The 26110-nt window shown below is 37.1% G+C and overlaps 1 protein-coding gene across 5 annotated transcripts in view; it reads left to right on the forward strand.

Annotated features, from left to right (window-relative positions):
* csmd3b (CUB and Sushi multiple domains 3b) overlaps window positions 1-26110 on the forward strand; it is a 502030-nt gene that overhangs the window by 88034 nt on the left and 387886 nt on the right. The window lies entirely within an intron of this gene.

Raw genomic sequence — 26110 nt, forward strand, 5'->3', positions numbered from 1 at the left:
AAGCACGGCAGTATAAATATTTTGCCTTGAAAAACACAAAAGAAGCATAATTGCAGAAGCACGAAGCACCTTAAATTCCCTTGACCCAATGGCCCTATTTTTCTGCCTTGAGTGTCTGCTATAAACAAGAAGCTTCAGACTGTACTGCACATATTTGATTCACTTTTAAACAAATTATCATCACGGGACGTCCATTTTCCTTCAACCCCAATGCCCATGAGACCAGCATAGCTGGTAGATGGGAGGAATAACGTAGTTATGTATGCAAATCACCCCTCAGTCAGCATGTGCTTTGGAGAGAAAGTGGGCACAGCACATTTGTCTCTCCTGTCTAAAACTTTGGATTATGTCATTCATGAAATCCACACAATAGTGTGCAATGAGACACTCTAAATTGCTCTCTAAGGATACGTTTGCAGGCTAGATGCTGCAATTAGATACATTTAGCATTGAGCTGTCTTGCTGTGTGATGATGAGAGCTTGGGCCCTCGCTTTTCAGTTGATGAAATAACTTGCTGTCTCTTACTGTTATCCACAAAGTGCTATTGTAGGTTTCATAAGATGATGCATATCGTACTTGAGGGAGATCACTATATGGCCGCTTTATTTGCGCAAGCTGTCTGCGTTGCTTAAGCACTCAAATCACTAAAGAAATTATGCAAATCAAGTAACGATGCAACCACGCCCAACAAATTTGCATGGTGATTCATGGTGCAATTCTCCATTTTGTATGGAGGATTCTGGCCCATGATCACTATGTGCAAAACATTTAGTTAAAATTCACCTACTCTGGATTGAGAGTGGTTTATTTGTAATACAGTGCACAAAGGTAATACAACCAGTGGTGTATTGCAGGGTATACGCAGGTATACAGAGTATACCCAGTGCTTTAATAGATGGCATAGGCTATACTCACCTCCTGGGGGCATAAATAAAGAGTATACCCACTTTTCCGGGCACAACTACACAACTGAATACACCTGCTTATCAATCCTTAAAAGACGTTATATTGTGTTTATACAGTCACCATAAGTCCCAAGTGGAAAAGCCCCTAAAAATAAACAACTGACCTTTGTTGCACTTTTATGAGTATTTGTGTAAGATAACACTCACTGACAGCACATTTTCCTCCAATCAGATTCATTGAATGTGGAAGTGATTATTATAGGGTTATTTTTACAAGCTGCTAAAGGCTTGCCACTTTCCTCAATGTCAGCTTTTATTTTCTCTGTTGATGTTACTCCAGACTGACACATAGCTTGTCATGCTGCGAAGCAACTGTATTTTTATTTCAAAGCATAACCCATCAGTGAGGCGTACTGAGAAACAGGAGGGTTGAGGGAAAAGGCTAGATGTTGCTCACGCAGTGACAGACAAGAAACAATGGAATTGAGAACAGGACGTGACTAAAGATGACCCTTTTACATTCTCAAAGTGAACTCATATGTAGGGTAGAGCGGGGAACAACCTAACGCTTTTTGGTTATGGCTCAATCATTTTAAAAAAAATATTTGAGTTTGATTCATTATATTTTTACACAAGCAACACACACATCTCTACTACAAATAAACATTTGAAGTTTGTTTCTAGTACTTACCATTCTTGGACAATTACACAAAACGTGACAGAAGTGCAAATGTTACAACTTACCCCATAGGTGGGGTTAATTGTAACAGGCAGGGGGTTAGTTGTAACACTTGCAGTTTGCAGGCAAATATTTCAATACTATTTTGTCTATATACATGAAGTGGATATTGTTTATATATCTATGTATAATAGACAGGTATCCACACAGTATTCATTCATCCAGCCCTTTTCTAACAATAGTTAAATTATAAATGGATAAAAATGCCTAAATATGTGAGAAAAAGCAGCACAATTATGACAATTGTTTTTATATGTGACTCAGTCTGTAATCACCATACTAAAGTTTCAAAATCAAATTCTGAGATATGAGCATCAAAGTCTGATTTTAGCCATTCATTTCATTATGATTTTAATCTTTAATGTGACCTTATTCAATCAATATTAAAGATATGAACAAAAATAAATTTGACACACGATTTTTGATAAGACAGGCACATTTATTTTGTTGGCAGCCAGCAATCATTCGTGTGTAGCCTTCTATTTAAAACAACGGCAAGAATTACGCTAACGTTAGCAGTTTTCATATCGTAAGTGCTTGAGGGGTTAGTTGTAACACAGCGTTACAATTAACCCCGCTGCGTCAAAATATTTTCAATCCCACCAAAAAGTTGCAAAGAGCTGCAGACATATTTCAAAATGATGCTATGTTTTAGTCAACAAGACACTGATTAATATGACATAGCATTGGTTTTGGTATCTTACACACCCAACTTAGAAACCAAAAAAAACATTCAATGAAAAAATTTACTTTCCAAAAATTTGCGGGAGATCGTCTTTTTGGCAGCGTGAAAAACAAAATGCTCAACCTTGTGCAACATGTAAACAGTCAATGTTACAAATAACCCCGCTTTAGTCTTTGCCCCGCGCACAGTTAATTTTGTTTAACTTTAAGTTTAACCCACAAACTAATAAGAAACAGCAACTTGTTGTGTGTATGTTTTGAGATGACCATCAGTTATGATGATAAATAAACAGAGATTAATTTTGCAGTTTGTGTTAAATCACTCCTCAACTTGGTCCATCTTTGTTCTCAACGTTGCAAACGGAAATGCCTATGACACAGTTTTTAACCTGACGGGAGGGGTTCTAGTGGACCAATCACTGTGCTTGTGGTCCGCGTAGAACTGACACACTGTTAAAAATTTGGCGAGATGCACTTCAGGACCATAGACTGTAAAAAATGTGGACGTAGTGTGCGTTACGACACCCATTGGTTTGTGAAGATTGTTTTTGAAGCTTAAAGTAGGCGTTGCCTGCCGTCCACATCTTGGCCGCGTGTCATCGCGAATCACTCGCGGAAAACCGAAAATGGGTAAAGAGGCGGGACATGGGTGAAGCTAAAGTTGCTGGTTGCTGAAATCAGGGTGCCCTCCTCAGTGACAGCAGTGGCTGTTCAACCATCACTCAAGCGGGCACGCCTTTAATTATGCAGAACTTTAAGGCTTAATATAATTTAAACGGATGAGTTACAAAAATTCAACCCCCTTTGTCATAAAGGGCAAAATTAGCTATATAGACCAAAAACACTTTTTGTACCAGGCTGTCAACATATAATTTTCTACTGTAAAGTTGGGCATTTTTAACATGGGAGTCTATGGGAATTGACTCCCTTTTGGAGCCAGCCTCAAGCGGCCAGTCCATGAATTGCACTTCCGTATTGGCTTCATTAGATAGATCGGAAGGTTGCCCCTCGGTCAGGACTCTTCCTTGCACATGAGATTGTAATATGCGGGGCTCTGACATTGTTTTGCACTAGAGAAGTTGTTAGGCGAGCAGGGGTATAAAACCAACAAATTTGTTGTTTATGCTCCCTGGCACGCAGGGGCACCTGTGCTTTAATGACTTGCTTGGATTAATAGCATCAGTTTAAAGAAGGTTGCGGTCATGACAGTGTTGCCCTTAGAGTAAATCAGCTTCTTTTTTTGTCCACTAATCAAGTAACTTGACAAATAAAAAAATGAGTTACCTATTGCCCCGCCGCCCGATACCATCGTGCATCGACGATCTCACTGGCTAAAGATAGGACAATCTCAAAATGGGGCATATTGCCCGACACTAACCACGAGCGACAGTTGTCTTGATACCTCTTTTATTTATTGCACCTATTTCAATCTAAAGGCCCCTGTAGTGACCTTATGGGATAGCAAAGTGTCCACTTCAGAGTTTCAGCAGATGTAATGCATCATCTGTGCATTTTCTGCCTCCTGTCTCACGAATATACTCATTTGATATACGGCTTTCGCATGCTGTGTAAAGGGAAGTACATATATTCAGACATTGGGATTGTCTTCTTCCACATTTCTGAAATCTTTCCTAAAAGCCCTGGAATTGATTAATGAGTCTGGCACGAGCTCACCGACAGCTACATCTCAGTCTCCGCACATTGACATTGACATTATTTATTCACGATTTTTTAATATCGCCCCAAAACATCCTCAGGCGCGCTGCTTTCTGGTTTATAACAAACTAATCTGCCTTTTTGCTAAATATCACAGTAGTGGGGAATTGAAAATGAGGAAGCGAAGACAAACATCAGTGGCATGCTAATATCCGTACACTGCAACAAAAAAAAAATGTAATAAATATATAAAAATCTTCCCAGCCATGTCACCTCAGATAAACTGCCTGCTTAATGTATTATGACAAGTGCTTCCATTATTCAACGTCTGCTTGTGAACCTCCATTGCATAATGAAAACAAGGTGCATAACACACTTTTATGTCTGATCTTGGGCAAGTAACCCTTGGCCAATGTGCCACAAAGGGCAGTTTCTCTTACTTTCATCCTTTGTGCATTGAGAAATGGCTTTCCTTAAGTTCCCAGGGTTGCCGGCCAAATAAGTGGCAATAATGCAATGATCAAAATGATTTGTGTCTCATTCTGAGCTCTTTGCAGCTACTGCGGTGGGGTTAGAGGAAATCATGCTGATGTAAATGCACTGATAAAATTTATCAAATGTAAATTGCTCCACCTACTGGGCTGCATGTTTTAACCAGATAATGTGTTTGATGTCATGGTGGTTTACTCACAGTGAGCTGTGTGGGCTTTTATGATGCAGACATTTGATTGATCCAGTCCATGTTTGAGACTACTTGACATTTGTGACCCTGTCTGTGAAATTCAGGTCTCACAATATATTTATGACATTATGAGTATCAATGTTTGCTTTCACTCATTGATTTTACATTTATTTTAATCTTTGGCATGACCTTACTTAGTCAATACTTAAGATATCAAGGTTATATTTTCACAGGCTCTTCTTAACATAAACAGTAAATCACAAACACAGGACTTTAGCTGGCTTTTTACAGGCAGGGTCACTGTTTTTTGTCAGTGAGCTCCTTGTTAAGGGATCATAGAAAGAAAATAAGCGAAACATTAGACTCATCTGATCTTGTTTAAAGCACACGTATTGAAATGAAAAATAAATGTACCAACCATATGCTATATGGCCCATGGGCTCCACCAGTCTAACACAATCATTCTTTTTCCACATATATAGTTGCTCTTGTGGCATGAGCAGAGCCATTTTCCTCAGCATCATAATGTTGGTCTCTTAAGCAAAGATGAATGAGGGACCCTGTAATGCTCTCAGTCTCGCAGTTATTGTAGTGCGTTAGTTCAAAAGGAAAATAAGAAAATGTAACGATTGCCCATCCATGTGATGCCCTATGTACTTTTGACAGTTTACTGATTCATGATACATCTGTAAATATCTTGACCAGAAAATGATCTTAGATTAATTTTTATATATATATGTCTGAGTCTCTCTCTCTCTCTCTCTCACACACACACACACACACACACACACACACACACACACACACACATACGCACTCACACACACACACACACGCGTTTTGCTCCATGTGTTACTCCCGTACATGTCATTTATTCATACAGAGGATCACTGCGTACAGCTTATAAACCGCATCAGCCTTTCTTTATAAGCATTTCACTGGTTTTAAATGTCTAGTTGCCATAGATACACTTGTGTCAGTTACTATTTAAAAGCCTAAAAGCCGAACATCATAGCAACATCAGTCACTGTAGAATTTATGGCGTGAAACTTTAATAATTGAGGGTATTAAATATTATTGTAACTGTTAGGGCTACAAAAGTGAAAGTGACGTAATGTAATTGCCAAGGCATGGTAACCCACACCATATGGTACCCAAAAGTGCATATTTTTGTCAACGCCAATTTTCCATCTGTTGTTCGCAGCTTTTCTAAGGAAGTTTTAGGACGTTTATTTTCTGTTAGCAGCTTGATGCACAAACTGAATCAGACATGGATAAGGCCGTGAATATAAATGAATTTATGTGACACTTATTGTGTAAATAGATAGCTGAAAACCGTATGGTGGTTGGTCAGTGCTGGCTGTAGCATGATTATTAGCATGTTTGTTAAGCTCATCGCCAAAGCAACTGGTTAGCAGAAGCTTCTGTTGGGTCTTAAAGTCCTGACTATTGACTATTTTTTATGTACTATCGCATTGTTTATTATAAATTTTTTATTTGTGTAATTCATGATATTTTTTTAAATGTATGTTCCCATAAACAATCAAAATCTGAAAATGTACTTGTGGCTGTACATCTCGGATAATGTCAGCTAGATGGCTTGGGCTGGAGAATCCGTTAACTCTGCCCCACCATCTGTCAGTCTGATGCAAATTCCGTTTCTAAATGAAATGCCTACTTTTCTATATCCAATCAAAGCAAAGTGGAAAACACAAGCCACACCCACTATTTTCCTCACGTGATATTCTGTTTCACTCGGAAATACATCATCACACAGAAGTAAAGTCGGTCACGACTTCGTCAAACCTGTGTTCTATGCACACGTGACGCCTGTAACCATATATATGTAAAAGTAAAAATTGCACCTTCCTTCTCAACAGAAAGTATTATTTTTCATTCGACAAGACACAATTCGATCACAATTTTTTTTTTTTTTTAAAGTGGCCCGCCAGAATTTTTTGTGATTTTCACAAAAAACTATGTTTTATCCTATCTATATTTTTTTTCTCTTTTTATAACAACATATCCTCCAACCCATACTATTACTTTGGTCGTTTTTCCATTTCACCAAATATGACCAATAGATGCATTTACTAAATTAGCGCCTCTGCCAGCAGCAAGTGAAACTTAATATATTAGGGTATAAAATGATATTTTGGGGTATAATTTTGCTACGATGACATTTTCTATTTAAACCGCCAGGATTAATTGTATTTTATTACACATTACACTATTCAGGCATTTAGGGCAAATAACATACCCATTTATTTATTATATATGATATAAACACAGCATACAAAAAAGTCACAGCTTTTTAAAAATGTACTTAAAATATACCAAGTGTACCGAGGTCAAACAATTTATTAATTTTGAAGAAAAGATGCAAAAGATGACCCGAATGTTTTGTATTACTTTTATACTGTTTTATGCAATAATACCTGTGACTGTTCTTTTAGTTGGGTGTTGTGTTTTATATGGTTGAGAAGTGGTTGGGTTTAGGGTAAGGGTGGGGTTAGATGCTCCAAAATATCTTTAAAACCATAAATGTTTATGAAACCGTTTCTTCATTTACAAATTCATAAAATTAAATGTGTTTAATCTTATGTATAAGGCAAAAAACTTAAAACGGAACAACAGGTTGTATTTATATGCTACTGCCGCTAGAGGACACTATTGCCTTAATACGTCACTTTACGTCGTAATAAGGTGCTTGCACAAACGACTTATGAGGTCGTTATTTTTTGAAGGACAGTTTCGCTTATAAATTTTTAAATTTGGGTATTTTTTCTTCAACAATTTTTTTAGCAAAAAGCTGAAATTATTGCATTTTTGTGAAGGAATTTTGTTAAAGATCAGATTCAGAACGATTATCATAACATACACGGAGTGTAAAATTAATAAATATTATTTTGCTTAAATTTTTTTATAAATTAGGTAAGTATGTCATCTAGTGCAGTGGTTCTCAATTCCAGTCCTCGGGACCCCCCTCCAGAATGTTTTAGATGTCTCCTTATATGAAACACCTGATTTCACTCATCAGGCTCCTTAATTAACACTCTAACAAGCGGAGGAACTGAATCAGGTGTTTCATATAAGGAGACATCTAAAACATTCTGGAGGGGGGTCCCGAGGACTGGAATTGAGAACCACTGATCTAGTGGATAATCGCGGTATTACAGATAACCATAAAAACTCATCAGGAACACATTTTTTTCATGCAAATGGTTTCTCTTATAGATAACTCGTCAATGGAGGGGAAGGAGTTAATAAATACAAACACAACACTCAATTGTACCTCCTATAAGTGCATAAGGGTTGTCCCGAGTTTAAATAGTTGCTGTGACCCTGGATATAAACTACTGTTTTAAAAGTGACCCTCAAGACTTCACAGCACTTTTTTGCAGTCAGTTTTGGCCTTGCTATAGGTGCCATTAAATTTTCTTAGAAATTAGCTTTTGATGAGTTTCTGGTGTTATAATTGGTCTCATAGCCCCAAATATTTATTTCTCGACTGCATTTGTCATGCATTGAAGAAAGTTTGTTGGTGAAAATGGGGCGTCGAAGAGTGCTCAGAGAGAGGACATCCCAAAAAAGCTGGATGCATAAAAGAGAAATAGCATGTTTTATTCCTATACTGTAACTAAGGCAACCTAGCAGCTTGCGTCTGTGACAAGGCAAAGGGGCTTTTCCTTCTGATGCCTTTGCAAATTTGGTCTATCGTATCTCTCTCTCCACCCAGCTGAGCATTTTACACTAATTCTCTGTTTATTTATTCAGTAGGTGAACAGTTTGTCCTCTGGTGCAGTTGCTGGTTGTGAGGGGGTGGGAGAGGCCACCAGGAAAAGGAAGAAAGCTCTTATTGTGATCAGGGATCCGAGCAAGCCAAAGGGTCCTGGCTCAGAAAGGCCAGTCTTTAGCCAGCCTCTGTGAAGAAAAGCCAAGGCCAGGTTTAAAGAAACAGTTCAGACCGAAAATCTATTTTATAGAACTCAGAAATGTATGTTTTAAATCAGTTTTGAATAACAAAATAATATTATGTTGTATGATGCATCTCTTTTAAAAGTCTCATTGATACAATTTTTGGGTATTTTATCATACAGGGCCATGGTGGTCACCATGTAAAATACATTAAATCTGTAGGAATTTGTTCAATCAAAAAAATATGACAAGAAAGACGAGACCAGAGTAGGAAATTGGATGTTTATCAGATTGTATTCAGCTGTGATCTGATGTGGAGAGTATTTTAAAATCGAAATAGCCCAGTCAGTCACATTGATCAAGTTTCTAGAAGTCTGACACAGAAACGCATGATTCATGGAAGAACACCAAGATTTGTTAAAGCCATTGCCTGTTACGTCTCACAATAAGCCCACTTAAACATCAAGGGTACAGAGCGTCTGTAACTGAATAAGTTCCTCCATCATTGTGTATTTGAATGCAAGCTCTGCACACCAGATACTGATACCCTTCATCGGTTCCAGTTCTCTAAGTCTTTTACAAGCCTCTCTGTAGCACAAAGATAACACCCTTTAAATATCGTCCTCCGGGGGCTGCGATTGGCTGACTCCCAGGGTTCATTCAATGGGCTGCTGGGAGTGTGAGGAGGTAAATAGTTGATGAGAGATTGTGCAGATTAATTAGCTCGGCTCTTTGTCTTGGCAAATTCAGTCTTCCGCACGACCAAGCCTGAAAACGTAACCTATTTTAGAAAAAATTTAAACACAAAGGGCATAGTTTGAAAAGTGGGTCTTTCTATTCAGATTGCAAACATGCTGTGTACATTTAATGGTTAAATGCAAATGATTGTAATGTTTGTACTCAATTAGAAAATTAGCATCTTAATGATGTAAATTCTAATGAGGTGGTGTGTTGACTTACTAAACAAGGTGTGCGCTTGTTTATGAGTGAATGCCTTGAAATAAATACATTTTAAAATGTTCAAGCTGTGTATATAGTGTATACCTAAGGTAAAATAAGATACCACTCTACTCTTTTCAGTTTTTTATTTACTATTTATAGGTATGTGTTTAGGTCAAATTATATTTTTTCAATTCTATTCAATTTTCAATTCAAACTTATTTATATAGCGCTTTTCTTAATTGTTTAATTGTTTCAAAGCAGCTTTACATTAAACACAGAAAAACATAAGCACCAGAATACAGCGGTTAAGATTAACTGTACTAGCGAGCATAGTAATAATGAAACGTATATAAGAGGGTGCTAAATCTAGGTAATGTCAACAGACTCCACAGGGGTTGAAAAGAACCCTTGGAGAAAAACCCTGCAGGAAAAGTCCTAGGAAGAGAAAAAACCCTTGAGAGAGAGCCAGACATAGCTGATTCTATAGCGGATATATTATGTAATGGGTACGATTTTATACAATTTTATGGGAATTAAAACATAATATATACACAGATACAGTATACACAGATTTGTTAGTATTTTGTTTAATTCTGTAAACTACTAACAGCATTTCCCACAAATTCCAATTAAATATGAAGAGCACATATTCAAAAGCTGCAAAGCGCCATTTCCATCAAAAATTAGATGATATTAATAATTATATTTGTGATACTAATGATATTAACCGAATTCTCTCTGCACGTATTATACAACCCAGTCTCACGGCAAGTCGTGTTATAGTAACAAAAATTTTGATTAATTTATTCGTGTTTGATGACACAAATTTCCGCTGTTTTTCGTGTCTCTGGAGACGAATGTCTTTTTCGTCCTTCCCAGCACGAATTTATATCAATGGCTGTTCGTGTCTGCTAAATTCCCAAAATGTGGGCATGTTCCTTTAAATATTACACAGAGATCAAATATGAATATGTATTTAACAACATATATGATTTACAAATTATTAAACCAAATAGTGACATTTGAACATCTTATCTTATCTTAGAACCGAAAGTAAATGGATTTTCCACACGGAAGGTCTGCATTCGTTTAAAATGAGCTAATTAAATATTTAAATCAATATTTAATGTAACTTACCTTACTTATAATGTAAATAGCCATCTAACAACCGGAATAATGTACAGGCAGCAGATTGTTATCGCAAAATTAGCCCCTTCAGTGTGATACAAGACCCTCCGCTGCGCATCAGGTCCTGATTGCACTGTTGAGGCTTATTTTTGCGATAACAACCTGCTGCCTATACATTATCTTTACTTAAACAGTTGTTTATACATGTATTTAAGAAGAATAAAAAGTTAATATTTAATGAAAGAACCTGATTTTTAATCACAGCCTTCATGTAGTTTCACCTTGCTCTCGGGTGACTTTGTCACTTCTGAGACTTGCTTTGTTAGAAATCAACTGGTTGCCATATAAATAGAAATGCTGATTAATTTGAAGTGGTCTCTTAGCTGTATATACTGGTAGCTAGTGACACGTGACCAAAATGCTGTTTCATAAGATCATAATGTACGCAATCCACCATATAAACATTTGATGCCATGCATGCATGCGTTTCGTACATACAAATTAACATGCATCCACAACACGCATTCTTATAAGATGTCGGTGGCGTGGTATACATCTCCACAACATTTAAACCCTCACAGGGGTCACTCAGCACTCCAGGTTATTTTTGTCGAGAATAGTTCAGCAAACAAATGACTGTGTAGGCATGACTAGCAAGGCTTGATAAATTTCTCACATTTGCAGCAAATGAGTGCAGTCAGGCGCACATTACAGCAGAATGGCAGTGGCATTAAATATTCAGCATTGCTTTTATTAATGTCCGTGCCATCAGCCAAATGCCAATCCATAGCTAGAGAATGAAAGAATGATTATTTTCAGTCCTATTCCCCTTTATCCTAAAGAAAAAATCTTTAAAGGTTGCATACAGATGGCAGGGAGTGTTGCGTCTTCAATGACGTAATTTATGTATAATACTTAATCTGGATTACCTGCTTCCATTTGTGAATGCAAAATAATGCACACTGTTATTTCTAAGCAATTCTGTGTGTCATTATAAATGCACTGCAGCTTTGCATAGTTTAGTAAGTAAGTTGTGTAAGCGTCTTTCTTCATTAACCTTGGCTGTGCATTCCGATGGAAGCATATACATTGCAGAAAAGCATGTTTAACTGATTCTCCGATCTGTTTGTCACAACTCTGGAAAATCTAGTGAAGGGCCTGTTTTTATTTTGCAGTCAGCCAATCAGCATCGTCCGCATAATAATTTGGTGTGACTCCAGAGTGATTAGTCACACGGCATTTACGGCTCAGGTGACTGGCTCAAAATGACCTCTATGCAGAACTGGGTGCCTATTAGCAAAGATGGCAGAATTCAAATTGCACCAGCCAAGCGACTGCCATTCACATAAATAGAAATGGTACTGGCTTGCTTTCACCAAGTATTAAATACCTTTGTGGCCAGTATATAACTGTAACACTAACACACAGCACCAGCCAAAGGTAGGCACGGTGATGATTCTGATATGAAAATCAATCTGTTGCATTGTGGGACATTGCCGAATTCGTGATTGGAAAGCGGTAATGGTCAGAACAGCGGAACTAATTGTCTGCAAGGAGAAAATCAGATAATTTTAATTTTTATAGTCAATATTTGATCAGGGGCTTTGAAGTTCTGCGGCTGTAGGTGCTTTCGGCTCATTATCCGTGTGGATGCAATCGCATCATTTGCTAAGAGAAAGGGGCAAGAAAGAGTTTAAAGAGAGAGAGAGAGAGAGAGAGAGAGAGAGAGAGAGAGAGAGAGAGAGGTTAATAACTTGCAGCGAAACAAAATAAGTCTGAATGTAGCACCAGCAGGAACCGCACAGGCCCTTTAAATCTTTCGAAGAGATCTAATTGCACCATTTGAATAGACTCTCAGCTAATGGACTTTCTTCCCCTAAAATCTCAGATTTTGCTCGCTTGTGCATTTTTTGAAACAGATACAGAGTATTGCAGACATGTTTTTTACCATGATGCAGCTGTAGCCATAAGGTCCTGCTTGAATAGGTGCTGGCGTGTTTTATGCAGGAAGTGATGTGTTCAACCTAGCAAATCCTGTCATGAAGAGGTTGGTTAATTGTTTTTTAATTGTTATAATCTTAAGTACCATTACGTTTGGTATCATTTTCATTAATTAACATGGTTATTGTTACACTCTGGTAAAGTACTGTAATTGATATGGCAATAAACGCAATGATAACAAGGCATATTGTTCATAAATTCTGTTAATTATACGCTGGGATATTATATGGATCTAATATTAGAATATATGGTTGTAAAACACAATACTTACAGTTACAATTATCAAATATGAATTTAAAAAAATTATAAAATACCTGATAAGTGGATCAAGGAGTACATTGGAGTTAATTAATCGTAATTGTTATTATTGGGTATTTAAAAGCTTCACGACCATCCTAAAAATGGTACTCAGTTATATCTAATAAATTACAGGGGTGTGTCACTGTTGGCTAGCCGAACCCTTAATGTTTGGTATTGATTCAATTTTTTTCTTAGTAATGTACTTTACACAAAAACTTGGTCCTCTCTCTGCCTGGATGGTATATTTTTATGCTTTGTATTCTGCATGTAGTCTGTGATCAGTACTAGATGTTTTGATCCAGGGCTGCTCTTGCAGTTAATGAAAGCCGAGAGTAAATGACATCTTAAGATTTTGTGCAATGTTCCCAGTAATCACTGTAGAGCTTTAAACAAACTAGAAACCTCAGATCCATCTATTTGCATTGTATTTAGGGTGCGCTTTCTCGGAAACACCCAATTACTGTAAATAGTGTATGGAATAATACTTTGATCTGCTACTGTGCACATCATACAAAACAACCATAAGCAATCTTCAATTTAGTTTTAATTGATATCAATATCATCAAGAAATGGCTCAGAACAATTACTTCAAAATATAACAACAAAAGAAAATCAACAAATATTAATATACATGTGTATTCAACATACAATACACACAAACAGTGCTAAATAGCACTAAAAGTGGTTCACTGGCTCGTAATCATTTTAAGTGCCATATAGCACCTATGTAGCACCTGTGTAGGACCCTATTGTGCTATAAAGAACCATATCTGGTGCTAAAGTGGTGCTACTGTATATGACCCCCGTGTGGTTCTTCATAGGTGCTTTATAAGTGCTATATAGCACTAAAAATGGCTCCCCCTGTGATTATGAACTTTTAGTGCTATTTAGCACCATGTTTTTTTTTTTTTTTTTGAGTGTATGTTTTTTTTAGCTTTTTTGCTTCTCTATGCATTTTCAATAAACATCAATTTGGCCCCTACTGTGTATGGACAAAAATCAGTTGATATATTTCTATGCATGGTGTACATACAGTATTTTCTTGCTACCCAGTGATAAATCTTATCCATAATTGTATTATTGTGCTTCAGAAAATGTGGATAGACTTGTGGCTCTTGAGCCCTGAGGATCACCACGAGCATGACCCAAAGCTGCTGGCATATGGAGTTTGGCCAAATTAAACATACAGCATATCAGCAAGTTTCTAAAGGAATAATATAGCACATTTTAACCTTAACCCAGATGCAAGAGCAGCATGTGGGCTTATGTTTTTTTGCCTGCCAATATGCGTGAGCCTGGTGCCAGGCTGTTTGAACATGGAGGTTACATGTAACTCAAGTTGTAGAGGATTGCGCTGACAACACCAATGTCTTGAGTTCAATTGCCAGGTAAAGCACGCATTTATAAAGGCTATAAATTGAATTCACTGTAAGTCACTTCGGATAAAAGTGACTGCCAAGTGCATTCATTTAAATGGTAATGTTTTTAATGACCAATAATATCAACATTGATCGACTGCCATTCGTGCAGATTTAGAAATCTTGGAATCTGTCCATAAAATGAAAGTGGATTTTTTGCACATCAGTAATTGCAGACTGACTTTTTGTATTTGCTTGATTCTGTTCTTTAATAAATACTGTAGGTTGTAGAGGCGACTGCATCCCGATTAGTGAACAGATACAGTTTTTTTGACATCTATGTGGGTTCACCCAAACAAACAGCCTGCCTGTCCTTCACAGATTTCCTGTGCTGATTAACACAGAATAGTTTTTTGTAGTCCACCTACAGTGAAAGAGAAGGGAGACAGTGCCATTCAGCAATCCATACAGCATGTGATGTCTCATGTCCACCCCCTCAACCCACTGCCCGTTGCACTGTAGGTCGGCTTTGTTATCAAAACTTCCTGCTTGATTGCCTCCAATCTGATTCTAGATAGAGTCATTCATACTGAGTTGGAGTAGACAGGTCTCTCCATTTTAGAGATGAGCTAAAAATACAGCCAGATCAAAGATCTGAAAGTTTTGAAGAAGAGCTAAGATGTGTGTTTTTAACAAGATTGCCATTGTGCACACACTTCAAAGCATATCATATACAAACTAGACCTTTTTAATACACAATTCGTTTTCGTACAAATTCACCCATGAGAGGGATTATATCTTTTTGGGAAGCAAGATATCATCTATTTTCATTAAATTTTTCGCCACCAGCGTTTTAAAAAAAAGTTGCCAGCCAGCGCCAGCGTTTTTGAATGATTTTCACCAAAGTTTAATGCCTTCCAGAAAATATTCTTCTTTAAACATACAATATACCAAATGAAAGAACAGACCCTCTGCTTTCAAACAAAAAACCGTTTCATCCTACCTTCAGTGGTTCTTTTGTAATCAGCTTTTGAATATGGGTAGGTTTCTGCAAAAACACCACATTTTGAGCAAAAAGCAGAGAAAATTAAATTTTTGTGACAGACTTTTCATAGAGATCCCATTCAGAGCGATCTTTAAAACAGACGCGGACATACAGCGGCTTGCCATAGGGCAATACTTCTGGGTTTAAAAAGTTGCGGAAGGGCGCCACCTGGTGGATAATAGCGGTAGTGCGGAAAGCCGGAAATAGTCGTCATTGGCAGGGAAGCGTTTGCTCTTGATTGACGAGATATCTCGTCAATGGCGGCGAAAGAGTTAAGCCCTTTTCAGACAGACATTCCGGAAAATATCCGGAAAATGCACACTGGATTTTTCCGGGATCGTTAGATTTTTTGTTCATTCACACTGCTAATGATTTGCCAGAATCTCCAAGGTCCTGGAAAGACACGTGACCTGTTTAAAGTCCTGCACTTTCTTCTACACAGCATCTGAAGTTTGCATATTATTTATTATTTCTCTCTCCAGAAACCACTCGCGTGCATTTTTGTTTATGATAAGACTAAAGGAGCGTGTGACGTGCCGTTCTATGCTGGAAAATGATCTCAGCTTCAGAGTGGATATTTGACGAGCTCCCTGATCTTTATTTATTATTAGCTCGAATGAGCACGTGACGCGATATTCTTTTATGCTGCTGAATGATCTCCGTTCCAGCACGGTAAGTGACGAGCTAACTTACCTGATATCTACGTCAGTCCAGTTTACTGACATTTCTCGTTGTGAATGTTGATCTGCATGTTAATCCCTCATTTAAAGAGTTGAATCAACTTCACGTCATTATGACATGCGCGTCTTCACTACGGCACACGGATCATTGTTTATGCATCTCATTTATCATTTCCTGATAACTGCTTCAATCTAGTTTGTGACATTTCATGTTGTGAATGTTGATATGGATGTAAATCTCTCGTTTTAAAGAGCTGAACCATAACTTTTGTTGTGATGACGCGGGTGTCCTCACTACAACACGCTCATTACGGCATTGTTTCGGATTCCTGTTCACACGGGGTTTTCCGTGTATCTTAGGCAAGTCAAGGCAAGGCATGTTTATTTGTATAGCACATTTCATACACAGAGGTCATCCAAAGTGCTTTAGACAGAAATGAGAAAACAATATATAAAAAAGAAAATGTAAAAATAAGAGAAACACGATAAAATCACAATAAAAACAAAGATACATGAGAATATAAAATAACAATTAAAGAAAATAAATGTGATTTTAATAAAAACAGTTTAAAATGTTAAAAAGAATAAAACAGGAGTTAAAGTGACTTGAGTTAAAGATAGTTCACTTCAAAATGAAAAATTCTGCCACCATCCACTCATCCCAACGCTGCTCCAAAACCTGCACGCATCCCCCTCCTCCGACGAACACAAAAGAAGATACTCCGAGAAAGAGAAATGACGACAAACACACAGCAGCAAGCGACCATAGACCTCCATAGTAGGAAAAAAATATTTTGTAAGTATTTGGATAAATGACTAAGAAAATATTTTGTTAAATGATGGTAAGACGTTCCATCATATTTTTTTATTCCTACCATGTTTATCCACCTACTAACTAGGTTCTCTTCCCGGCAACAATCCCAGAAGATATACGGGACGTGTTTGTGTTCACACAGAAGCTTGTCTGGTAATTTTATGGGTATTTTTTGGGACGAAAGGTCTGTGTGAATTGGGTTTTATCATCAGATTCTGAGCCCCCATGTTTACCAGAGATGTCCCACATGGTGTGATGCTGAAAATGTCACAGGTTAACATATAGTCAAGTTGTAGATGATGTTGCTGGATACACCAAGGTCAGAAGTTCAGTTGGCAGGTAATGCATGCATTTAAAAGCATGTATAAATAAAGACCACTATCTTAAAAAAAGCAGCGAAAGGAATCTTTTAGCCAGAAGCCAAACCCGATCTGTCTGTGAAATCCCAAGCCTATTAGTCAGGCAAGTGAATCTGTGTCCATGTTAACGAACAGAAGGTTCAATATAAATAGCAAGGTCTGCTTGAGTGGACGACTGGAACTGTCCTCAACAGCAGATTGCTTTGGGGTGGGGGAGACAGAGGGGAGGGAGCTGGGGTGGTACGAAGGCAATTTCACCCCACTGAGAGAGAGTATGGTACTGATGGAATGTGGGTTTTGATAAGGCAGGATGCCTATGTGTCTGTACGTCTGGCTGGGCAGATATAGAGGGAACAGAAGGGGTTTTAATCTGGGCTAGTGAGCTGCGGCATCAGCAGCTGGGTGGCTACAGCAGTTCGTGTTTTGCCACAGTTTTGCAATTAGTTTGGTAAGATATGAAGTTTGATTTAATGAGTGGTCACTGATATCGTGAGTAAACTTGCTGTTGAGGTGCCGCTCGTCTAGGTTCTTTGTGTTTGCTTAATTACTTTGTGGTACTGTAGAGAAACATTTAATCTAAACTCCAGGTAATGAGTTACCCATTTAAAGTATGGTTATAAAACTGTAATGCTGTGTTTACACCAGCCGCGGTAGAGGCGGCAAGCGCGGGAGATTTACATCTTAAGTCAATGCAAAGACGCGGTGACACGCGGATTATTATCCTGCGTCGCGTTACGCACGGGCGCCGTGTTCCGCGCGAATTGAGCGTTGTCGCGGGAAAATCTGAACTTCGGCATATTTCCGCACCATGTTAACCAATCAGGACCTTTTTGTAGTAGTGACGTGATTAAAGGAAGCGAGCGGAGTGGCAGAGTCTCCGCATGAATTTCTCGAATGACTAGAATTTCACGTTTTTTGCCGCCCCTACCGCGGCTGGTGTAAACCCAACATTACAGATAGTATAAGACAAGTCATGATATTTGAGAAGTTTGTTGCCTAGCTGATCTTTCATATCTTTGTTGCAGCATTGTAAAACTATTTTAAATATATTGCATCTCTTTAGATTAAAATGTTTTGTTATTATAATTAATCTTATTTGTTATACAACTGTCAGTTTAAGCTAGTCTCAATTATGCCAGCACAAAATTGTTTTTGAAATAAGGAAGGGCTACTTAACAGGTTACCTTTAAAATTCAGCAGTCATGACGATTGCATTGGTTCTTAACTTAGTTTCTTGCTGTTATGAGACAGACATTTGAGAGCCGTAAGTTAGTGCCTGTCTCTGTAAGACTCATTTTGACAGATGAAGATTTATGGACTGTTTCTCTCAAAAGATGGACTACATATTTTGGGGAACCATGATTTTTTGTTTTCATCTGTTTTAATTAGAGTGAAAGCAGCATTCGACCCCTAGCCCCATGTACCTATATTCACATTTACCAGTAATGTCCCACATGATGTGACGCTGAAAATGTCACAAGTTACTTGTTAATTTTACAAGGATACATATATACACATGAAGTGCCATTAACATGTCATTATACACTACTCTATACATGTGTATATATATATATATATATATATATATATATATATATATATATATATATATATATATATATATATATATATATATATATATATATACATACATGATTTACATGATTTAATATACAGTTTGTACAGTATTATAAAAACCATTACTATCTTCTATAGAATTGTCCTAGTAAAACATATGCCTGACTGTGTGTGTGTGTGTGTGTGTGTGTGTGTGTGTGTGTGTGTGTGTCTGTCTGTCTGTCTGCCTGTCTGTCTGTCTGTCTGTCTGTCTGTTTGTGTGTATATTACTACATTTCCTTTATGGTCTCATTTAGTGGTTTCTCTAGCTGGCATACTACATAAGCTAGTTTTTTGTGAAAAGTAAAAAACATGTCAGATTCGAATGTCAGTAGAGTAAACAAGGCTGCCAACACTTTTCCATGTACAGTATGTGTGTGGGTGTATATTCGTACAAAAAGTGACCATTTATGCAAATATACTCTGAATGGCAAGATTATGTGGAATTTCTACATTTATTCAAATAATTTTCTGTTTATTTAAAGCTTTTTTAAACTTCAAATACGTTTTACTATTACACACAGAGAGTGCATATTTAAATAGATAATTAGTTTTATTTCACATCTAATGTACACAGAAAAAGTAGTCCATCAAAGTTTAAAGTTTAATTTTACATTGTTTTGTGACGCTGTTTTTGTTAAATTGTAATGTTAATGTAACTGAAATTAAAAAAAAATATTTGAAACCTTCTGAAACCCCCATTTGATTCTAATTGGTCAATAGCAGTGTTTAAAAAATTAAATTGTTATTGTAAATTGTTAAATTGTATAATTCTACCTTATTGCTTACTAATGCAATTGTTAATGCAATTCCATTAAACTAATAAACATTTTTGCAGTAGTCAAAAAAATGTAGACAAAATCTCAGGCCACAATTTAATGCAGCACCTCTTAGGTAACTAACCACTCACATTTTTGGAGATTGATATAATGTGCAGTTATTTTACTCTTGTAAAATGCAGTAGGCCAGAGGGCATTTTTTATTCCACTAAAAGCCTCTTTAAAACTATGAAGATCTAACTACATTCTCGACCGCTGTGTTGTATGCCTGTCAATGATGCTTAAAGTTCAGACAACTCAACTTTGATCCCAGTTGTTGATCTTTTTTGAAAGCAGAGCCGTTTGCAGTGAATGTCACGTTTAAAGTGTGAGATGTCCGATTTTGCTTTTGAGTTTGAATTTCACACAATTTTGCCTCACTAATGACATCTTCAGACTACACGAGCAACAAAAAATTTGAAGATCTGTCAAAGCTCACGAAGAGATCTTAAATGATTCAGAATTTGATTTAATCATTTATATTTACCTTATTGCTTCCAAGAGCATCAAAAGACTTCAGATAGCTCATTTAAATTCACCACCAGAATCCAGAAACAGAACAATGTGACAGATCCCTGTGATGTATCAAAAAAATCGACAGGACTTGAGATTAAATACGTGGTTCCTTGGATTAGTGTGCATTTTTCCCAGTTTACTGCTATATAGCATCCTTGTAAAATCGCCCTTGTGTAAAGCAATATGCAATGAGGTTGTTGCAGCGCATGACCCCTCCGTCGAAGCCCTCACGCTCGAGTCATGTGAAAGGCCTGTAATCGAAATCTGTCTTCATCAGTTCCGTCAAAGGTATGTGTATGCTACCAGTGTAAAGTTGTGGAGCACCATGGGGACATACAGAATCAATAAGTGACTTTATGGTTTGACCAGTGTTTAGATCTCCAGTTAAAGAAGATAATTGTCTTGGGATCTTCATCAAGTAAGCAAGTCTGGTTTGCAGTTCAAGTCCCTTAGCAGCATGAGAGACCCATAACCCCGTTTAAATATTTTTATTAAACCCATCTGTCTCTGCTCACATCTCATCTGTTTCTTTCGGGGTTGCACGTCAGCACGGAGAGGAGAACAATCAAAAAGGGGAGAAGCTGCACCTTCCATGTGGAATTGCATTATCTTTTAACACTGGGGGCCTTTTAATGGGGAAAAATCAATGAAGCTTTACAAATCTATGCATTTGAATATTGCATTCTGATAAATTGTAAGATAAGAGGAAAGTACTTAAAAAGATGAGTTTTACTCACCAAGTAGGCAAATGTAATTTTCACTCTGACTAGATCTGAAACAGCAGATGCTACCTGAATACTGTAGATCAGAATCTAAGCATTTGAGACTTCTCATACTGTATTTCCTAGGTGTCCCACCTCGGTATCAAGCCATCGAAACCGACGCTCTCTGCAGCATCCTCGTGCACCTCTGTCACAGTGATTTTTATTTATTTCACCCTTGGTTGTGAGAAAGCTTTAACTTTCTTCAATTACTTAATGAGACAGAGATACAGAAAGAGCGAGAGAGACAGAGAAACTGAGTGAAATATCATCATGGAAATAGACCAGTATGAATGCATATTTGGCTAATTATTAGATGAAAAGGAAGGATGTGCACATTAAAGAATAAAGATGCATTAGAGACAGTGTGCAGTGCTGTCTGTGGAAATGCTTCATGTTCCCCAAGCAGTGGTTCAAAGTGATTTTTTGTAGTGGTTTATGCCTCATGGTTAAACAGGATCTTGGCCATTATCAGTGTGGTAGGCAGTCAATTGACAGCAGAAATAAAAATGAAATATATACTGCCCTCTTCAAGGCATTATGTTATGAATCATTTAGGGCAGTGAATGTTCTTTCATTACAATTATAAATGTCAAAAAAGTTTAAATGTCAAATATGTTTTAGAACAAGACTGGTTAAGGAAACTCTTTTGAATATTGGACAAAACACAATATTTTGCAGGTCATGTTAAAAAGAACAACAACGACTTTATTGCCTGTGTGGGTGTCTGGTTAAACTGGATTGTAGGTGGTTAGTGAGATGTAGGTTTTTACACTAAGGGGTCATTTACATAACAGTGTTTTTTTACCAAAATCAGTCAAATGTTATGGAGTTTTTCTGTTCATTTACTGTAAAAAATGAATCCTTGTGGCACTTAAATGTTTAAGTTTAAACAACTTGAATTAACAAGTCATCTCAAATTTCTTGAATAGTGAGTAGATGGTCTAAAAAGTTGAATGGGTTTAAGTTATTACAACCTTTTTTTATAATTTATAGGAACTTTTAACTTCAATTTTGTTTAAATGATTTATTAATTCAAGTTGTTTAAACTTAAACATTTAAGTGCAACAACACATTTTCAGGTTTTAATGTGCAAGTTTATTTTAAATGAGTGTAAATTATGAATCTGTGATAACAGTAATATCATTCAAATGTGCTATTTCAGTCCATCCGCTTGTTAAAGGGATAGTTCAGCCAAAAATGATATTAAACCCATGATTTACTCACCCCGAAGCTGTCCGAGATGCATATGTCCATCATTTTTCAGACGAACACATTTTCAGTTATTTAGAAAATGTTTTAGATCTTTAAGTTAATCAAATGAGAAGTTACGCGGTCCACGTCCTTCAAGTCCAAAAAATGTGCATCTATCCTTCACAAAAGTAATCCAAACATCTTCACGATGATTAACAAAGGCCTGCTGAGGGTAATCCGCACCATTTTCTACATTTAAAACTTTATAAACGAAAATAACTCTCTTCCGGTAGTGCCGCCATCTTAGTTGCGTCCGCATTCAAGATGAGAGCTTACGCAGCTTATGGAGGTTACTCTGCTGCTGCTCTGTGCCCCCGCCCTCCGAATTTGTCATACGTCACTAAGAAAAGTGCGTACACTACGCTAATACTCTCTCCTGAATACAGAGGAGTCTAAAATGGCGGCACTGCCGGAAGAGAGTTATTTTCGTTTATTTTGGTTAAATATGGATATTTCTACAACAACACCGCACGGATTACCCTCAGAAGACCTTTGTTTATTCTGCAGCTGTTTGGATTTATTTTGTGAAGGATGGATGCACATTTTTTGGACTCGAAGGACGTGGACCCCGTAACTTTACTGTTTAGCAGCTGAAAGATCTAAAACATTTTCTAAAATAATTGAAAATGAGTTCATCTGAAAAATGATGGACATATGCATCTCGGATGGCTTCGGGGTGAGTAAATCTTGTACACTTGTATCATAATGCAAAACTACCAAAATGCCCAATCATTTAATCTTCATAACAAAATCTGAGATGATCAGACATGGACTTGTTGACTTGTTTTTTTTTGTGTGAATATGTAATATAAATAAATGGTGCTTATTAACGGCTGTTTAAATAATATCCTGTTTTAAAATGAGTGGAGGCTTGGACCTGGAAACAGTATTTCTTACATCATTACTTAACAAGTGAATAGACATGCAAGTAACATCATAACAACAATGGTGACCTATAGCTGCTCAAAATATGGAGTTTATTAACTGATCTACAACAAACTTAATAAAATTTAGCTGCTTTACAGTTCAAAGTCACTTAAAACATAAAAACATCGATGTCATTGTTCGTATAAACATTGTCCGTTCGTTGCTTTTTTGTCGCTCTGTAGAAGAATGCTTATGTGTGCAGGTGTGCAGTGTTTCCTTACAAAGTAACATCGCCATCTACTGGCCTGGCACACATAATACTGAGTTTTTCTGGATCTGTGTAAACGTGGATCTTTTACAGCATGGTCATGTTTACATAATAAAAAAAATTACTAGATCGTTGTACTAGATCGTTAACCTAAAGTACAGAAACTAAATCTGGCACAGGCCAGTCTTCTGCGAGTCTTCTGTTGTTGTCTTGCCTTTGAACATGAGACACTTCAGGTCGAAGGTTCGATTCTATAACATTTGTGCCTTCACAAGAATTCTTCATGTTCTGGTCAGTTTTGCGGTTAAATTGTCCTTTTAATCCCAACTCTGATGACGGTCTGGTCTTTGACCCTGTCAGTATGGCGCCTTTTAAAGTCTGCAGTTCCAGCTGATTGGTGGCTGGGAGCTTCAAGACAGAGGTTTTTGCTGCATGTTCTCAGGGCCAAAAGCAGAATGTCCAAGCGATTTAAGAGCAGATGATCGTCTGACAAGCAACGGAGAGCAGAGGCCCCCGACTGTTTTGGCTGAGGGCATAGTGAGGAGATAGATTTGTTCCAACTCACGCATGTAGTCGAAAAAAGCAGTTAGTGAAACCCTTGGGGACGGATGGACTTTGCCAACGTGCTGCTGTTCCTTTTAAAGAAGCACCACTGATCTCTAATAACATTTGAAACCGGGTCCCATGTTCAAATATATACGCATTGCTTTGTGGACTTTACTTACATGCTGCTGCTGATATTGTACCACAGCCAATTGATCCTATCACTTTTTTGATACCATGTACTGGTATACTGGTATAGGAGAAGTGCAAAAACAGGAAGTGATGATGAGGAGAGCACTATTGGAACACAACCACACGCTGTGCCGCCTTGTTTCACTAATCCACCTCAATTATCCCTCAAGGATAATGAAAAGATATCTGATAATATGCATAACAATTCAGTCAATGGTAGATTGCTAGCATTATTCAGCAGAATTTGCCAGGAGAACACAAGCAGGTGATTTTCTTATTGTTTAACGCCTCGCTTCCCATGATGTGTTTTGGCACGGGACTGTTTTTCATATGAAAGGTGCTTTTGATTACATAAGCCTTACAGATATCATTGTAAACAGCGATAGTTCCCTGAAGTATTTTATTATTTCTTTATCTTACGTACTTTTCTTCAAGGCTTTTATGATGTGCTATTTGTTATTTCGCAGTATTAATATGGTCTAGAAACATTGGTGATCCAATTGTGTCATGTCTGAATTAGGAACTTGGGTCTTTTAATTCATTCTCTAGCGGTCTTCAAAGCTTATGACAAGTTTAAAGGTTAATATTATTAAAACAAAAATCCATGCAGTGTCCTGAGGATATTATGCTTCGGTATTCATAAATATTTCAGCCACAGTGGGAGTTCATTAGCATAAACACAAGGAACTCTGTCCATGTGATGCACATTAGCTGACACACGCAGACTTGAGTACACACACACATTTCAAAATCTCTTTGCCTCTTAACATGTGGCTGCCCTTATCGTTTTTTTTTTTTTGGAGATAACCAGCAGTTCTGCTAACACAGAATGCATTTCTGCAAATATATGTGTTTCATCAATGCCTTTAAATATACATTGTGTAGCGTGGTGTGTGGATATCACCAAGGTGCTGTTTGACAAAATGTCTTTATTTTGTGCAATATGTGTGTGGGGGTTATTTTAGAGGTTAAATACAGTATGACGCCTGCCTTTATGACAGTTACAAATCAAACACTAATTTGCAATAATTCGATCACTCTGAGGGAACCGATTGATATTCAACTGAACATTGCGGCATGATTCAGCTATCTCATAAGCACTGATCTTATTTTAATTGAGTCTTTTGCTGTGTTACAGCTTAATCTGTCTGTCATTGTTGAAAAAAAAATGTTTGGAGACTTCAGACTTCAAAATTTTACTGTGACTGTCTAAGGCAACACATTCTGCTTTTCAAAGTGTATGAAAAAACGAGTATGATTGTCAATAAATGCAGCAACAGTTTTCACAGCATACGCTTTGAAATCTTTCGATAACATCTTTTTGATAATCTTTTGAAACTTTTGTTTCTCCATGTTACAAAACAAAGATGCACATTGATTTTCACCATGACTAATCTTAATCCATGAAGATATAAGATAAGATGGTATTAACTCAAGGCAGGGCAGAATGCTGCTCGTAATATTTTCTGCACTCAATGGATTTCATCAAAGCCTCAGCAGTTTTTGGATATTAGCAACAACAAAGCAATTATTTCAATGAATTGCAATGTTTTATTTCACTTACTTTATTTACATTGTATACTATTATAGAAATGTTTATGTCCCCTATCCTTAATCTATCCTTAAAGGGATTGTTCATCCAAAAGTGAAAATGACCATGAGAAAAGTCCATATGATGTGAGGTTTTTATAATCAATATAAATATTCAATATTGTCTATATTTTCCTGCCCTTTATATTAAAAGTTGGTTTGATGGTCGGTTTGAAGTTCAGTTTGGATCAATCCTCCCAAAACACAGCATTTTTTTCCAAGTAAAGTAGTAATGTTTTTTCAATTCAATTCAATTCAATTTTATTTATATAGCGCTTTTCACAATTTGTGATTGTTTCAAAGCAGCTTTACAATAATAGAAGCAGTGGAAAGCATAGAAAAACGACAGATAGCACAACATAATACACGATAGCAGCTAAATTTGCTGCGGCTATGAATCAACATTATAAGCGTGCGTATTGCTAATGTAACGTAAAGAAGAGGGTGCTAAGTAAAGCCCAAGAAGGCTGCC

This window comes from Paramisgurnus dabryanus, chromosome 19, assembly GCF_030506205.2.
Source record: "Paramisgurnus dabryanus chromosome 19, PD_genome_1.1, whole genome shotgun sequence".
Classification (NCBI taxonomy): domain Eukaryota; kingdom Metazoa; phylum Chordata; class Actinopteri; order Cypriniformes; family Cobitidae; genus Paramisgurnus; species Paramisgurnus dabryanus.